General features: G+C 44.6%; 1 protein-coding gene across 1 annotated transcript in view; it reads left to right on the top strand.

The window, feature by feature from the left end:
• Positions 1 to 19156, top strand: part of CHRM3 (cholinergic receptor muscarinic 3) — a 141910-nt gene that overhangs the window by 85094 nt on the left and 37660 nt on the right. The window lies entirely within an intron of this gene.

The following is a 19156-nucleotide window of genomic DNA, read 5'->3' as shown; positions in this document are numbered from 1 at the left end:
GGCTAAACAGAGGCTCGCCGGTGCGTTGATATCCGCTTTCTCGGAGAAAAAAAAATGGCGATCGCTTCGCCGGAAGATCAGAGGAGAGAGCAAGGGGGAGGGACTTTGCAGAAACCGCAACAATGGTAACGCACAGAACTTTCCCGCTAGTGTTGCAGATTGGTTGCAGGAGTGTAGCGCTTTCCAGAGGGTGAATCCACTTTTTGGGATTTCCCTGAAAGCGCTACAACGAAGCTCTTTTTGCGGATCGGTTTCAGGAGTGTTGCAGATTGTCAACAACGTTGTGCATAACGGCAAAACTGTAGCGTTTTCAATTAGTAACCATTGTGCAATTTTGGAGGAGTGCGGAAAGCCCCCATGTATCGATGGAGATCAATGCTTTGTAACCATGTTTTTACTCTGTACCATGGCCAGGAAGGCATGGATCTGTGATTTCTGTGGTGTATGCTGTGGCTATTGATATAATAGTTTATCTTACATTGAGTTAGAGGTGACTGGATACAAAAACCCTGAAGATCCATGCTTTGGAACCATGCTTTTGCCCCATGATGTTTGTGATGTATGCTGTAGCTATCGATAGAAGACGTGATCTTATAATGAATTTGGGGTGGCCCAGTGCAAAACTCTTGAGGATCCAGGAGGATCTGTGTGTTTTAACCACATTTGTGCCCCACTGTGGCACCATGATGATGTGGATGCATGATTTTTGTGGTGTTGCCTATAGTCTAAGACACAATCATCAGAATGAAGGTGGTTTTATTTCATTTCAAAGTAAAAACCATTTGAATTCATGAGAATCCATTTGAAATCATCTAGGTCCAGTTCTTACGCACATCCTCCCAAAAGCACTTTGTAGAAAAGTAAAGTAGAAATCAGGATTTATTTGTGATCCTTCACCCCATTTCCAGAAAGAAACTTAGAATAGCTAACCCAGAAAATGTTTCCAGGAAATCCCCCCCCCCCGCACTCCCAAATACATGTTTCTTCAAAGGCAAAAAAAAAAAAAAAAAAAGACTTCTGTCTACACTCAGTGAGGAGGAATGCCTGCCAGAAATGAGCAGCTGAAGACCCACAGGTAACTCTGAAGGTGTTCCTTCTCTCTAAATCATCCACCTATTCTGCAGAATTCTCTCCCTCCAAATAGCTATACTTGTCTCCCTCTCTCTTTCAGCCACTCCCACCAAGAGCAAAAGAACACAGTGAGCCCTCACGTGGCCTCAGGGATTATATATGCCAAGGCTTTCCCACTGAAACCAAAGGGAGCATTACTCTTGGCTTAAAAGGATGCCAGTCAAGCTAAACGGTTAATCATTGAAGTAGCCATGGAAACCAAAAGACAACCCTCTCAAGCCCCATCTATGCCAGAAGACAGATTTTCGCTCACTTCACGTGCTCACGTCCATGTGCTTAGGGAAGAAACTCCACCCCCTAAGAAGCCTGCAAGCATGCACAGAAGGGTAATATCCATATATGGTCATGTGCAGTTGTCGGAGGTGTGGCCATGACCGTTTATGCACTGGGAACTTCACTGCCCCAGCTCTCATGCAGCACAAATCGGGGGATGGATGAGGTGCACTGAGCCAAATGCTCCTCCATGTGGGTGCAGGAAGAGGTAGGGCAACCTGCCATTACTAAAATTCCACCCTGCAGCCCAGCATGAAACCTCCAGTGTATAAACGGTCCATATGAACCTGATTTTCAGTCTATAAACTACTCCATTTTGTGGGTTTGTGGAGACCCATGGGTTGGCTCATGCCCGTCTCTATATGTAACCTTGATATTCCTTTATAAAGGAAGAAAGGAAGTGACCCACATGGCGCATATATGGGTGGATGAGGGAATAGGGAGTTGTAGGGGTAGAAATATCAACAACCTGAGATATGCAGATGATACCACTCTAATGGCAGAAAGTGAAGAGGAACTAAAGAGCCTGTTGATGTGGGTGAAGGAGGAGAGTGCAAAAGTTGGCTTGAAACTCAACATCAAGAAAACGAAGATCATGGCATCCAGCCCTCTCAGTTCCTGGCAAATAGATGGGGAAGAAATGGAGGTAGTGACAGATTTTATTTTCCTGGGCTCCAACATCACTGCAGATGGGGACTGCAGCAAAGAAATTAAAAGATGCTTGTTCCTGGGGAAGAAAGCTATGGCAAATCTAGACAGCATCCTAAAAAGCAGAGACATCACCCTGCCAACAAAAATGCGTCTAGTCAAGGCTATGGTCTTCCCAGTTGCAATGTATGGCTGTGAAAGTTGGACCATAAGGAAGGCCAAGCGTCAAAGAATTGAGGCTTTTGAACTCTGGTGCTGGAGAAGACTCTTGCGAGTCCCTTGGACTGCAAGGCGAACAAACCGGTCAGTCCTAGAGGAGATCAGCCCTGACTGCTCCTTAGAAGGCCAGATCCTGAAGATGAAACTCAAATACTTTGGCCACCTCATGAAAAGGAAGGATTCCCTGGAAAAGAGCCTAATGCTGGGAGCGATTGAGGGCAAAAGAAGAAGGGGACGACAGAGAATGAGGTGGCTGGATGGAGTCACTGAAGCAGTAGGTGCAAACTTAAATGGACTCCGGGGAATGGTAGAGGACAGGAAGGCCTGGAGGATCATTGTCCATGGGGTCGTGATGGGCCGGACACGACTTCGCACCTAGCAACAACAACAACAAAATTTGTAATGTGTTCCTATTACTGTTGTGTTTTCTCTCATGGCAATCCTGCAACACTGAAAGACTGTTTCTCACACTGTACAGGTGTGAAAACAGGCTGAGAGTTTAAAAGTCTGTGAGACATTTGCCCAGGGCCATCCTGTCTTCCATAGGTAGATGGCATAGAAATCCTAAATCCAGTTTGCCACAAACCAGGCTTGCCTTTTTCTCCACTAAGGAACACTGACTCTTAACTAATTTTGTGTCTCTTGCGCATATAATTTTAAAGGCCCACTTAGGTTGAGACAGTAACATCCAGAGTTTTCGAATGAGAAATGGCAAATGGATATTGTTTAAAGGGAATGATAACTGTGAGACACTTTCCTTGGAGTGTAAGGCTCCCTAGAAGTGGGGAGAAGTTCAGATAGCTATCAAATGGTTCATGTGCTGTGGTGTTTGTATGGAATTTTCTGCCAGACTGCATTATCAATACAAGTTGCATGCAGCAAATTCTTTTCCTGCTTCCAAATTATCCTTGAAAAAAAGGCTCTGTTTTTCTTTTTCAGTCAGAATAATTACGTTATATTTATCTGTGTGGAGGAAAGATTGATGATGATAGAAAACTATTTGTATTTTCTGCCAGGGGAATAGAAGGCCCAGCACATTTCCTCAGAATACTCAAACTGCAATTGAAGAACTATATTCACCTTCCAGATTATCTGTTCAGATCCCACAAAAGCCCTTTTCTAAAATCAATGTAGGCAAATGTCAAATTGGAGGATATTTTAATGTCATTACTTCCCTTCAAAAATCAACATATTGTTAGTGTGTTAAAAAATTTCAATTTGGAATTTTTTCCTTTCTCATTTTCCATCTCACAATTTTCTTATTGACTAGGGTTTTTTTTTTTTTTTTTACTAACAATCTTCCCTCTAGCACTGACATTTCTTGCTAGGAAGGGGAAAAAGCTGTAAAACTGGAAGAGGCATGTGCGCACGTGTGTGTGTGTGTGTGTGTGTGTGTGTGTGTACACTTGTGGGAAGAGCTGTCAAGGAACACCTGACTTACAGCAACCCAGCAAGGGGCTTTCTAAGCAAGTGAGAAGCAAAGTTGGATTACTATTGTCTGCCTCTACAAAATCTTCCTTGGTGGTCTTCTGTCCAAGTACTGGCCCTGCAAAGGTGACAAGATCAGGATGTATCCTGGTCTTCCCTCCAGATCTCTTTATATAACAGATATATATGCATGCTAGCTGACACAAAGCAGCTCAAGACTGCCTGTCACTGCTATGTACTATATGACATCTTCCTGGACAGAAGATTCTCCTTGGGCTGTGGACTCTGCATCTGCACAGTGGACTCGTGTGCTGTGGATCCTCATGAATTCACTGTGGACTCTGCATCTTTTTTCCCTTGCTTTCCCTTTTTCAACCACTATCATGACTTCAGTGACAGTATGAGGATTACCCATGATTGTAGCAGAACAAGTGCTGTTATTACTAGCACAGATACTAAGGTTGCCAACTCTGGATTGGAAAACTCTTGCAGATTTGGGGCTGGAGCCTGGAAAAGGAGGGGTTTGGTAAGGGGTGGGACCTCAACAGAGTATAAGGACATGGAGTCCATTGTTCAGAGTACTCATTTCTTCCAAGTGAGGCCATCTCTGCTATCCTTATCCATGGTTCCTCTACATATTTGTGAAATAGCCAGAGGGGTGGAACATGTCCGGCTGTCCAAGTTGGAATATGGCCAGTCAGGGTGCAGCCAGCAACGCTGGCTGCACCCTGATTGGCCCTGCCCCTACAACTCCCACCCTCCCTCCCTGGATGCTAGTCACATTCCTCTCAGCCATGCCAGAGACAGAGATAAACACATAGAGCCCTACTAGACCGAACACAATCACTCATTCCCTCCTATCACGAGCCCTATTGTTCCTGCTGCGAGTGAGGCACAGAGAGACACAGACAGAGCTACCCCAAGCTGCTGACCAGCCCTACTTCCATCTAAGTACGAGCCCTAATTACCTGCTATGCCTCCTGCTGCGAGGCACATATCAGAGAGAGAGAGAGAGAGAGAGAGAGAGAGAGAGAGAGATCTACACCTCCCGGTGTCCCGCGGGTCCTAATGCCCATTGTATGACACCACATTGGGAGGACTGGCAAATACTCCGGAAGATAGAGACAGATTTCAACAAGATCTGAACACAATGGAAAAATGGGCAAATGAAAACAAGATGCAATTTAATAAAGATAAGTGTAAAGATCTGCATCTGGGTCAGAAAAATGAAAAACATGCCTACTGGATGGGGGATACGCTTCTAGGTAACACTGTGTGAACGAGACCTTGGGGTACTTGTGGATTGTAAACTAAACATGAGCAGGCAGTGTGATGCAGTGGTAAAAAAGGCAAATGCCATTTTGGGCTGTATCAACAGGGGCATCACATCAAAATCACAAGATGTCATAGTCCCATTGTATACGGCACTGGTCAGACCACACCTGGAGTACTGTGTGCAGTTCTGGAGGCCTCACTTCAAGAAGGACGTAGAAGAAATTGAAAGGGTACAAAGGAGAACAACGAAGATTATCTGGGGCCAAGGGACCAAGCCCTATGAAGGTAGGTTGAGGGACTTGGGAATGTTCAGCCTGGAGAAAAGGAGGTTGAGAGGGGACATGATAGCCCTCTTTAAGTATTTGAAAGGTTGTCACTTGGAGGAGGGCAGGATGCTGTTTCTGTTGGCTGCAGAGGAGAAGACACGCAGTAATGGGTTTAAGCTTCAAGTACAACGATATAGGCTAGATATCAGGAAAAAAAATTTCACAGTCAGAGTAGTTCAGCAGTGGAATAGGCTGCCTAAGGAGGTGGTGTACTCCCCCTCACTGGCAGTCTTCAAGCAAAGGTTGGATACACATTTTTCTTGGATGCTTTAGGATGCTTAGGGCTGATCCTGTGTAGAGCAGGGGATTGGACTAGATGGCCTGTATGGCCCCTTCCAACTCTATGATTCTATGATTCTATGTATCCTGACTGCAACGGGCTTTCTTGCTAGTATGAGAATAAATTGTAATTCCAGGAGATCTCCAGGACTCATCCAGAGATTGGCAGTAGATACTTTCATTTACTGTTCCTATGGTGTCAAACCTCTGCTTCATTCTAGGGAATTCCACGTGGTCAACAGCACATACCACTCTGATAGTACTGGATGCTTTTTGCTACAGAATCTCCATACATACATTTGTCTACTGCAATCAGAGACTTTTGTTTTTGCACCACTTTTGTTTTGTGGGTACTACATGCATAATCTTTGCATTACATACACTTTTGAATATATATAGGGGAAGGATGGGGGCCAATACATGCTACCAACATGGAAACCATCTGCTCCTTATGTGGTACATCTGAGTCAGCTGGCACTGAGTATGGGGAAACCTGATATGTCTTGTAAAGACTTACAGAGGTTTTACAATATAATTTGTTTATTGTACAATATAGATTTCAGGAAAGCCATTAGTTTATTTGAACGGCAACATGCCATGTCCAAAAGGACTGGCGTACCAGAAGAATACATTAGAAGATTGTCTGAAATGTATTTCCTAGATGACAGATATTAGTTCAGTATTCTGTGTTTAAGATCATGTAGTTATTCTCTCTTTAGGTCAGGAGGACAGCTTAGTGGATGTTTCCCATCTCTCTTTGAGGGAGGCAGGTCAAATGAAAACTTCCTGTCTCCTAGTCGGAAACACCCCATTTCACCAGTCTTCCTTCTGCCACGAGAAGGAGATTACCTGGACTAGGCATCTCTTGTTTCTCTCCTTTCCATTCCTTTTTTCCCTTGTCCTGCCCGCCCTTCCTTGGATACTCCCTTCTGGGTTTAGAAGGGGACTTGCCACTTTCAAGGCATCCTTACATTTTATGATTTCTCAGGGGTGGTACTGCCACACAATCCCCCCAGACATCATTCTCCTACATGAAAATTGAATGTAGTATTTCTGCATTGACCAGGGCTCTGTTTGAACCCATCAGGTCAATTCCCATGATCAAATTGAGTCTAAAGATTTTATTTTTAGTGGCCATCACCTCAGCTAGGAGGGTCTCGAAATTGGGGGTACTATCAATAGCTAAGGACCTCTGCAGTTTTCACAGTACCAGCATGGTCTTAAATAGCGGTCCCCAACCATTCTGTGGCCAGGGACCGCCTCCGAGGTAAGGGCAGAGCCGACAGCCCGGGCGCCACATGGCAGCCCGGGCGCCACAAACGTGCATGCGGAGTTGCCGCACATGCACGCTTTCGGCACCAGGGGGCGCTAATGCGCATGCACGGCAACTGCGTGTGCCTGTTTTCACCACCAGGGGGCACAACGCGCATGTGCGACAACAGCGCATGCACGTTTGCGTCGCCGGCGGCCGGGCCTGCCTCTTCCCCGAACTTCTCGCTGTGGGGAGGGGGAGGCAGGTGTGGCTGCCAGCAGCCCGGTACCATAGCCTTCGCGGACCGGTACCGGACCGCGGACCGGGGGTTGATGACCCCTGGTCTTAAGGAACAACCTAAGGTAGATGCATGTTTTCATTTGTCCCAGGAAATCAGTCTACCTTCCTTCTTTGCCAACCCTAAGTCAGAGAAGGAGCAGAGGTGGCATAACTTGGACGTTTGTAGAGTCAATAGGACCAGGGATATTAGAAAGACTGATAATATGTTTATATCGGTACCACTTTTTAAAATATTTTTTTTAATTTTTATATAGAAAAGAACAAGGAAAAATATATTTGATTACAATATCACCCCTCCCTCTTCCTCCCAAAGTCCCCACTTGCTTGAAGTTTCGTATTGCTGAATACTCTAGATGTCTGTTGCCTGTAAATATAAAAACAAAGCCACAACAAAAAAACCCCACTTTTACATAACATTTCCAGCACTTACAGTCAACCTTGGGTGTTATAAAAAATACCCTTAAACTTGAACCAAGGCATATCCTTAAGCTAGAAAATCAGCTGGCTCCTGCACTTATTCACAACAACATATTTTAAGTACTTAACATTAAGCGTTTCTTATAAAATAATATTAACCCACTATTTATAAAAAGAAATAAAAAAGGAGAAACCCACTTTATCATGACATTTGCAGCTACTTTAGCCCAGTGTTTTTTTTAAGAGAGAGGGGAAAGACCACTTTATCATAACATTTGTAGCTCTTCAATTCAATTCAAATTGTTTTAAAATCTTTGCGGTTACCATAAGTATTAATGCTATCTATATAAAAGTATACAGAAACAGAAACAGAACATAGAAAAAATGTCACCCCCCCCCCTTGCCTCCCCCCAATCTTCTTAAGGAGGTGTCAATTCAAGGCTTAGGAAATGAAGTTGTGTTCTTTTCCACCAAGTATCAGCCAATGAATCTTGAAGCAGTTGCACCTCCTGGTCTCCAATCTGGGGTGTGTTAGGACCATTTTTTTTCCTGGGAAGCTCTTTTAGAATAATTAGTTTCAGGACAAGCCAATGTGTCTCTTGACTGGTTCTTTTGTGCTTCTGCTTTGAAATATGACTTTTCAGTAAAGTTAACCTCATCTGGGGGAACTTGATCTGTGATGATAATAAGTTCTTGTTGCAGGTCTTGCTTTCCGAAGGACTCATATCCCCCTTTCCATCTCCAATGTTTCAAAATTCTCTTCTACTGAAGATTTCCAATCTTGTAATTCTTCACTCTTGCTATTTTTTGTTCCAGTTGGTTAATATTATCATTATCATTTGGTTCATCATTCCTGTTCTTGCCATTTCGGATCTCCTTAAAGATATCTTTCAACAAACTTTCTGTAAAGGCTTTCAGATCTTCTCTTTGTTTCGTTAATACACGGACCATCTGAGTCAAAATAGCCATATTAAAAAACAGACTTAAAAGTCAGCACCAGCCAGGCTTGTGCAACATTTCAAACAGCCAGGAGAGGTCCTCCCACTGAAGTTCTGATTGCTTAGAAAGCCACACAGTGGCAGAGATATCACGAGAGCCGTTTCAAGGGAAATCTCCAAAAATATAAACAGACCTTCGTTTATCTTTAAAATTGTTCATATGTTTCACCTTTCCCCCAGAGTTTAAAAGACAAGAAAAACAAGCAGGGAAGTCTTTGTGAGAAGGATGAACTCACTGCCACGGCTTGATAGACAAGACGGGGGGAGGGGGGGGTGTACGAAAACAATTTAGTGTCATTAAAACATTACTCACTGTTGATAGCAGACATTAAGTTAGAGAACTCCAGAGTCTCTTCAAAGCAGTTCAGAAAATGAGAGAGGAATGAGAAAGAAAAGACAATCCTTGTTAGGAAAAGCTGTGATGACAGATTGCTTCTTGACCTTGGTCATGTACAGCTTTGACGATCTTGAGAATCATTCTCCACAGATCAGCGATGGACCTTTTTAGAGCTCCGGAGCTTTCCGAAGCTCTTATAAGGAGAATTTAGCAAGGTTTGTGTACCTTTCTTGCTTCTCCCGGATGTAGAAATGTTCGGCCCCCTGTACGGACCCGCTCCCCCTTAGGAGAACTGCTCAAGCAGCCATTTTCCCCATCTATCGATATCACCTTCAATCTCTGGTAAGGCCATGACCAAGATGGCTATTTGGTCATATATATTCAAGGCCTATAGAGCCAAGGATGGTTCCAGAGAAAATCACTGAGCATTCTCTCAGGAGTGTGGCTGTCTCCACTGCATTCATGAACAGGGTGTCAGTGGAGCAGGATTGTAAGGCTGATTACTTAAGCAGCTAGGTGCAACATTATAAAATACATAAGTTGAAGATGGCTGAGGCGGCCTTTGGCCACAAGGCATTACAACAAGTGATGAATTCAGATTACGTCTTTTCCTGCCCTTGTGTATTGGGACTGGTCTTGTAAGTCCCACCAAGCTGTCCTCCTGACCTAGAGGGAGAACGACCATTGAAAACTCACCGAAAGGGACCTTCTCCTTGTAGGTCAGGAGGACACTTTGTTCCTCTCTTGTTGGTAAATGTCCATCACAGTGGACACAAGGGTTTGAGTAGTTTCAGTTCAGACAGACAAAGGTTGTCACGGTATGATAGTTGGCTGTGGCCTGTTGTCAAGGGGTGGGGAGAGAGGGCAACTTGGGGCCCCGCGCATGCATGTCAGCCCTGCGCAAATGTGCATGCGTGGACTTGCCACGCATGCACATTTGTGCTCCAAGCAGGGGGTGCAAATGTGTGTGTGTGGTAGCTCTGTGCATGCTGTGCATGTGCATTTGCGCCCCCATCGGGCACAAAAGTGCAAGTGTGGCATGCTGGCGGCCACGCTTCCCTCCCCCCCATCCCACATCAAGAAGCTTGCCGGGCCCCAAGCTAATCGGCCGCTTTGGCGGCCGATTTGCTCGCGGCCTGGCGAGCTTCTCGCTGTTGGGGGGTAGGGTGGCGGGGAGAGGGATCCGCTGTCCACTTCCGAAACTCTTGTGGCCCGACACTGGGCTGCAGACCAGGGATTGGGGACCACTGTCCTAGAGGGCCAAAGCATAGGGAGTGGTCTTGGAAAAAATCAACTGATGAAAGGAGAGTGTTTCCCACTGGGAGACAGGAAGTTTTCATTTTACCTGCCTCCCTCAAAGAGCGATGGAAACACCCACCAAGCTGTCCTCCTGACCTACGAGGAGAAGTACCCTTTTTGGTGAGTATTCAATGATTGTTCCATGTAAATGACACATGATTTTTTCTATTATTAAGTTGAAGGATATAAATCAACTTTCCAAAGAAAACAACTTTTCAGTCAACAAAAGGAAGTTATATTTATAAAGACAGAACTCTTGTTTCTAACCTCTTGAGGAACAGCCTATTTTGTTATTGTTATTGGAGGCAATCCAGAAGAACTTCATTCTAATTATACTACTGCTTGTTTCAGGTATGGAGCATAAAACTATGTTTACTTGGAAGAAGCCCCATTAGATTAAGTCAGACTTACTCCCAGGAAAATATGCACATAGTTGTGTCCTAAGCCATGTATTCCTCATGGAGGAAATACTGCTATATTCCTTTTAAAGGTTCTGAAAATGCTACTCTGCATTAAAAAAAATGTTATTCTGCCTTACAGACATTGTCATCAAGGACTCAGAATCTATTTCCTGCTTCCATCAACTTTATTAAAAGCTATATTTAAACACCTGGTTGCTATCAACCAGCAGCTTTCATTTTTAAAGGCTTAGCACACCAGGCACTTGGCAGGGTGCTGGTAAGCCTATGCAGGTAGACTTCACCCATCATATTCAGTTCAATTAAATCCTTGGGGTTGAAGGGGGGGAGAATACTAGGTTGAATGTCCTTGGAAACTTGCCCTTATCAGTTTGAAAGTCATCAATTAGTGCTGCATATGTTTGGAAAATCAATACAATATAATTGGGAAACATTTCTATTGACGCCCCATTTTTCAGCCTAAAGCATACTATAGAAATTAAAATCCAATATGATAAAAGGCGCTGAGGGAGAGTGTTATCAGCAAAGTTTCAGGCTGGGAATCATGTCTGGCTGATACTTTTTCCCGACTTCAGCTCTGTGGATTTCTGTTGTAACTTGCAGGAAGGTCACTCTGTCCTCTGGAGCTGATCCAGAAACTATGGATAGATGTATCTTTAGAGCAGTATGGCTCCCAAGTCCTTTTACTTCATGTGAAATGCACTCTGATGAGATACCTTTCAATTGTCTATCTCTATGGCTTCTTACATGCACACACTCACCTTTGTTTGTTTGTTTGTTTGCTTGAAACTTGGAAAACAAATCTTTTTATGATTCTCTGTATTATCAGAGATCTGTTCTTTTAAATGTGACAGTGTGACAGAGGCATTCATTGCCAGTGGCAGAAGACTAGGGCCGCAGGTGATGAAGGCAGGGATTTTCTCTACTGATTTAACAGCGACTGATACACACCAGCAAGACAGAGAGTTGGTCTCCCAGAGTATACCATTGCCAGAGGCATCAAGGCTGACGTTCGTATTCTTTGTAAAATAGATTATTCTGTGTAGCTTTTATATTTACTGGAAGGCCATTACATAGATGTCTAGACTGTCATATTCAATTTTGTACATAATCTTTATTTAAATGGAGGGGGAAAAATCAATACTTCTGACTGCAATCATGGAAGGAATGCATAAGTTAAAGTGAGCAAGGAATGTAATCTTGAAAAAGCTGTATTGTGAGAGAAAAAGGACTTCCTTTTATTTTAGCATCAGCCTGCCATGTGTTTTCCCAGTGCAATTACTGTTTGTCACAGTCTTATTCATTAGCTTGCCAAACTTGAGAAAAGCTGTCATGCCTTTTGAATAGGAAATGGGGATAGAAGGACATACCCCTTTTGAGATGTTTCTGATCTTTTCCCTTTTGTTTGGAGATATTGATATTTCCCCATCAAGTGGTTGGAAGACAGACTCTTGGGGGAATACTATAAATGTGAATAGCAATGATGGGAGGGATTCTTGTTACTCAGATTGAAAAGCATTGTAGTCCATGGATCTGGAGTGACATGACAATTGTTCTCAGGGTGTGTTGTACAGTGCTGATGTTCAATGCAACAGTTTGTATCTCTAAGCTCTTCACCATATGTTTAAAACTTGGTCTTAAATATGATTGCTTAAAATGAAGGCAAGCATTGCTAGCAGAGGCTGGAAGCAGACACATTTGTTACCTGATGTGGCATGAAATACAGGCAAGAGGGCTTTGTTATAATTATAGTGATTTTAAGTATTTTAAAATAGACTCTTTGTGGACCTGCATTTTCATACAAATGTATATCCATGCATGTACTATGCTTGGCATATTTTGGGAAAAGATTTTTAATTGCTAGAGATGTAATCAGAAGTTCTATACATATTCAGAAGGGGGGGAAATCAGAGCCTTTTGTAGTGCTGTGATTGCAATGTATCAGGAGTGACACTTTTGTTAGTTTGCAGCGATTGAAACTAGTTGGTGAAAGTTACCAAAATTAATGTAGGTTTTTAATGAAAAATGTGCTGGCTCATCAAAAAAATCACCATTACCTTCAGTACTCTTGCTCTTAAACGGGAACAGTAACAAGGTTGTTAGCTAGATTCAGGTGGGTAAGTCTGAAGTGGCAGAACAATGTTGGAATCCGATGACAACTTTAAGACCAACAAAGTTCTATTCAAGGTATAAGCTTTTGTGTGCATACATAGTTCTTCAGATACAACAAAATGAGATGTCTTCAGTCATTGCATATAGGTAGAGAGTATGGCGGCGTGGGGAGCATAGTTACCAGGAAGGGCTAGTTAGAGTCATGATGCATAAGTAACTTTAAATTCACACCCCTCCATATAGCTGCAGGCACACCCACAGGACGCCAAGCAAGCCAGGATATTGACTAAGTATGTACCCAATCAGCATATTTCTGTGTTCTGGCTTTGCCCTTCCTTGCAACACAATCACAGCCTCCCCACCCTACAAATGTTTCCAGGAGGTTGCCCCAACATTCCAGAGGTAGGGCTTGTTGCATGGGATGCTGTCTGACAGATCCCTGCCAAGTGAAAGTGAGCACAGATGCAACCCAGTGGCAGGCACAACACTAACTGGGCACCTAGTACTGCTGGGCAAGCACGAAAGGGAGAGCAAACTCCATACTTTGTGTCTGACCCCTCCCAGATTTTGGCTCACACAGGTATACCATGCCCTCTGCCAGGATTCCAAGGAACAGCTGCATATGAACAGGTATGCAAGGCTTCCAGTCCCCTACCCCTATACTTCCCCTGAGCCTACCACAGTGGCACTGAGTTGCACTGGACATGATGTCTCCCCTTCCTGATCCCTACAAACAACAGGCCCCTAGACACACCTGGCTGCTGCACACCAAATGGTGAGTGTGTTGGGGCCTCCCCCAAGGTAGGGGGCCATTGTGGAAGGGGGCCACTGTGACAGCCACAGACTATGCAGTTTGCCTAGCCTGATGGGAATCCCCCCCCCCAACCAAAACCCTATGGTGATTGACAAGCATCACCAACCCATATACTGGACAAGTTCATGTGAGGATCACACTCTGTCCAGGAGTAGTATGCCCTGAAGGAGCTAATACTATTCCTCTTCTATTACAGGGAACAGGATGCCAACTCAGGAAACTGCCACCCAGAAGCAAATAGGAGGCTCCTTTAATCATCTGGAGGCCCCTGAGGGGTTTCTGATGGCCCTTTGTTCTGCCATGACAGAACATTGCTGGCTGCTCCTGCATCTGTGTTGAGCCATATGCAGGTACCAACACAATGAGGCAAGGTGACACCCCAATCACCCAGCCGGAACACCATCAAGCACTCACATTGCAGCAGAAGCTTCCCCTTGAAAGCACCCAGACAAATCCAGCGTCATTTCCTCCCCATTGCCATCAAAGAGGCACATGTAGAGGCAAGGAACCAAGCAGAATGTTCCCACCAGAACATTCCATTGTCTCTGCAGCCCCTTTAAAGATTAATATTTGTGCCTCTCTGAGGAGTGGTGTCTTTTGGGGACCTGGGTTGAGGGAGCAGAAGGAGAGTGTTGATAAAACAGCAAGGACCCTGTGGACACAACAGGGGCAAGGACCTCATCCTGGCAAGACTGCAGCCACAGAAAAGGTGGGAAGGCAAGGCAAGGGTACAGGCCACCAATCAGCCAGCAACAGAGTACATAAGTGTGATTGGTGTGTTGGCTAACTTACCTTGTGGAAGAAGGCGACAGGCATCCTGGGACAGCAGGGCTCTGTGGGGGCAGTGCCAAAGGTGGTGGTTTTTGAATAAGTCCTGAGGGAGATGGCTGGCCCCAGTGGGCTGGTGGGGGCTGACAAGGAGAGCTGTATGTGTTGTTGGAACAAAGATATGGCACCCCCTAGATTCTCCATTCTTCACCAGACTTAGCTCCATAGTAGAGGAAGAGGGATGGCTATCCTTGTCTGGGATGCTTTCTCCTGCATGGCTCTCCCGGCACCATTGATCCCTGGAGTGAAGTGTGTCAACATTGGATGGGAGTCAGTCAAGAACTTCACCATCTGTTTGGTGTATCACTCGCCCATCCACCACCAGACGCCCTGTCAATCCTCCTGGAGGCTTCTAACCCTAGGCAACTGCAGTGTCCATGCAGATTTGCCAGCTCCAAGTCATGGCTCAGACCTGGTGTCGGCCATGGCGGCATTGTGGTTCTTGCATTTTGTTGCCAGTCCCACCCCTCAAGCTGGCCACATCTTTGCTGCTGGGGTAGAGATGGAGCTGATGGCGATTAATGTTGTCCCATGGTCAGACAACTATGTCCTGCAGACCCAGATTCGGATACCCCCCCACACCCTTTTATGCTGTCTGCAGAGACTTATGGATCCAGCTGGATTCCTGAATGCTCTGCAGGACCCGATGCCTCCTGGCGACTTGTTGGTGGCACTAGTGAAGGACTGGCTGCTGCCATTGATGTGATCACCCCTAGACGTCCTCTCTGCCCATGCCTCAAACATGCTCCTTGGTATACCAGGGAGCTTCAGGAGAGGAAAAGGTGAGATGACTAGAGCAAGTGTGGAAGAAGGATTTTGATGAAGCTGCAAGAATATCCTATTACATGCTTATGAAGGTGTTTAATATGATGATGAAGGCAGCTAAACATGAGTTTTATGTTTCCTCTGTTGTGTCCATGAGCTCTCACCTGGAACAATTGTTTAGGGAAGTTTGATCTCTTACTGCCCTCAAGGAAGGCATCAAAATTTTAGTCAATAGAACTTTGGTTGTGAGGCATTAGCAAGCATTTTTGCAGATAGTCTTGTCGCTTCCTGCCACAATTGATATAGAAAAGGAACTGGAGGCCCATTGGCTGCCACATGAGTTGGTGTTTGATGGCTTCAGGAGAATCTCTGAAGTGGACAAGTTGCTGGGCTTGGTAAGGGCGACGATTAGCCCCCTTGACCCCTGCCCATCTTGGTTGCTCTGTGTGGGTGACCAGAGGATAGAAGGCACTTTCAGGGAAATTATCAATCTCTTCCTGTTAACCAGGGAGTTCCCTGAGGCACTGAGGGGGGAGGGTGGCCCTTGCTAAAGAAAATATCACTGGATCCACAGGACCCATCCAACTACTGCCCAGTCTTGCATCTTGCGTTTCTGAGCAGGTGGTTAAGAAAGCCGCCGTGGACAAACTCCTGGCATTCTTGGATGAAACTTCAATGCTCGATCCACACCATTCGGGCTTCTGTCCTGGACATGGAGTGGTGATGGTGCTGGTCACCTTGTTGGATGATCTTCATTGTCTGGGACCTATATAACTGACTGCCGATCACCTTTTGCTCCCCACAGGGCTTTGTGCTCTGTGGTACTAATTTGTTGGTGGTTGGTGGCCTCACCTGTCCTCATCTAGGGCCAGGGCCTTTTCAGTCCTGGCACCGACCTTGTGGAATGGGCTCCCAGAAGAGTTGAGGGCCCTGCTTTAACAGTTCACTAGGTCTTGTAAAATGGAGCTCTTCCACCAGGTCTTTGGTTGAGACTGGGATGTGGAAGATCCACTGGGCCCCTTCCTCAGATTAGAACCATTTGGCGCCCCTGGAGATCTGTGCCCTGAGGCACTGAGAGATTGGAGGCTGACTGTGGGGAGAAGGGGGGAGGGGGATGTAGGATTTCGATTTTTCTTCTCACTGCCAAAGTTATTTTGTAATGTTAATGTTTTTAATGTTTTATGTGATGTGGGGTTTTATTCTGTAACCCACCACGAGAAGTTTTACAAGAGTGGCAGTTTATGAATCTAAAAATAAAAATAAAATAAATAAAGCTGTTAGCATAGAGGCTAACCATCAGAGTGAGGTTCAACCAACAGCTGAAAGTGCTGCAAAGTGAATATCCGCAATTTCAGAGGGTGCATCATTGCCAGGCACCAGCACTTATGGAACCTTGCTAGGGCAATCCAGATCCCAGCCACCCTTAGGAATATTTCAGTATGCAAATAAGTGGTTTGAATGGCAAACAACAGCAGCAACTAGGCAACATCAGCCACTCACAGCACCAATAATGGAGGCTGCAAACAATGTGTACATCACCCTTTCACATGGCCTTCCAGCAGCCCAACCATTGTGAAGGTAGTTGCTGTTTCTACTTGTTAGAAGCCATGTTTTAGAAATGAACTCGGGTTTTAGGGCCCACAAAGCGGGAAACATCTGCTCATCATGAGGCCTGCCATGGTTGCAGGTGGTCTACAACATGGAGGGATGGATCATCCACACAGATGTGCAGTCCCATTCACAGGTCCCCTTCTTTTTCCATTTTGCTTGTAGATATTACACCTCAGCCATCCAGCAAGAGGTATGACTGATGCATGGCTTAACCATCTCACCTGGTGGAAATTCCTAACTCTATAGTCAGTGTCATCCTTTCCCTTTTTCAGAGCATCCTAAGCATTGTGAAGAAGAAAAAATGGCTGACAAAGCTTGGCTATCAGCTGACCACAGCTGTGGAAGCCTGAGAGTCCCAGGTGCTTGTGACCCCCATGGCAGCAACCTTGTCAGCCCCTCTGAAACCAAAGGCCACTATTGCTTCAATAGCTGGCCATGGGCATTTGGGCTGGCATAGAGATCCCCTTGACAGTGTGGGTGCCTTGCTGGATTCTGTGGCTGGCTGTGAGGGGGGACACCTTCACTTCCACATGCTTGTTTTCCATCATTTTCTGGAGCTGTTGACACTCTGTTTGTGAAGCACCACTGTGGAGTTTCATCAAAGAAGATGGGTGTCACCCCCCCCCCCCCGCACTAACAGGTAGCCAAGTCTTATAATGAGTTCTGTTATTTTTAAGAGGTGCGTGTGGCAGATGAGGTGCATCGCTCCTGTGGTCTGTGCCTCTCCATCCCCTGCCGGTGATGGGTGCTTGGCTCAGCCTTTGTGATTCATGACTTTCATTGGCCCTGCCTGCCTTTTCTATCATGCATTGCAACAATGCTGGTATGGAATGCTGTGGCAGGCTCATCATAGATATGTTGCTGCAGTGTCCAGTAACACTGTTGGGACATCTTTTTCCCCCACGGCTGTGTAACAGCTGACCACCACAGCTCAGGTGCAACATAAGGTTGCTGTGCCTATCTAGGAACAAAGTACATGGCATGTATTGTTGCACCAACAAAGACTGGAGATAGGAATGAGAATATAGAAGCCAGAGAGGGCAGTGACCAATCAGAGAGGAGGCATAATGAGATGTTTGACTCCCAAATCCAATTAGAGAATATGGACTAAACAAGCAGCAGATATCTCCAGGATTTCTCTGTTAATCTGTTAAAGATTGTTTATCAATTATTAAATATGCTAACACAAATTAATTCTGTTCTGTGACTAAATCCAGCAAACCAGACTGAAAACCTTGAAAAACCTATCTTTTATTTTTAAATGATAATTCGCTTTATTAAGCAAGATGTTAAAAAATACCAACCTGTGAAGCAGAATTAAAAAAAAATACATTTCTGCTCTACCTCTTTAACCCTATACTTACTGTAAAAACAAGGACATATTATTGAAGTTTGCAACATTTCTTAATCATATTATATTAAATTATAGTAAGATAAGATATTTTAAAAGCAAGCCAGGTTTCACGTTCTTGTCTCACTGCTTTTAGGGATTATTTTATAAATCCAAGTCACACACAGTCAGAAATCTCACCTAATCTTCTTCTGAGATTTTCCTCCAGAGAAACCCAGTACTTTGGTTTTATATAAAAATATCAGTCTTATCTTACTCTAAATCTTTTCTTAACCATGTAATTACTATCCAGATAAATGATTGATTCTTAACTCAGCATGAGATAATCAACAGGTGCTTATGAGAATGCAGCTGATATGAGAATAAAGCAAGCCAAAATTAACTCTTAATCTCTATTAAAAACCAATTAATCTAATACTCCTGTAACTGCTTGAATGAACTGTCAAAAATTAAAGTAAATATATGCAACCAGAGTTCACAGGTATTTGAAAAGTTCATGAACTCATAGACTTAACATAATATGCATGATAAGAAAGAAAAGTAGCAATGTAATCAAAGTACAGCAGTGTTTCATCTCAGGATTATTTAAAAGATTGTTCAACAGGTTACCTCCCAGAAAGAAACTACTTTGAGAACACCCTGAAAGAGGCTGTCTGGCCATCCAGGCACAAAATATCATGTAAAAAGATGTTTGATCAGTGTTTTGAAGCTCAGATATATATTTGAGCCCTACACTTGGTCCATGCAGATGACTTTGAGAAATGTTGTATCCAGGGCTGATTCTGCACTTTTTTCCCATTGCAGATCCTGCTGAATTCAGGTTAATTTGAGCTTGGGTCTTCCTCTATTCCCCCTCCCCCCCATTTGAAACAGAAAGTCTTCTGCACTCGATTGGGAAAGCTCAGAGTGGGGAGGGGAGCCAAGCTCAGCAGGAATATTTCTTTTTTTTGAACGGGGGGGGGGGGGGGGGAGGGGAGAGAGAGAGAGAGAGAGAGAGAGAGAGAGAATAAATCCAAGAGGCAAATCTATGCTGAGAGAAATTAGGGCTTCTGGAGCTCAGTCAATTTAAGACAA

Source organism: Paroedura picta, chromosome 1 (genome assembly GCF_049243985.1).
Source record: "Paroedura picta isolate Pp20150507F chromosome 1, Ppicta_v3.0, whole genome shotgun sequence".
Classification (NCBI taxonomy): Eukaryota; Metazoa; Chordata; class Lepidosauria; order Squamata; family Gekkonidae; genus Paroedura; species Paroedura picta.
Note: the sequence above shows the minus strand (reverse complement) of the source record. Positions and strands in the feature narration are given on the sequence as shown.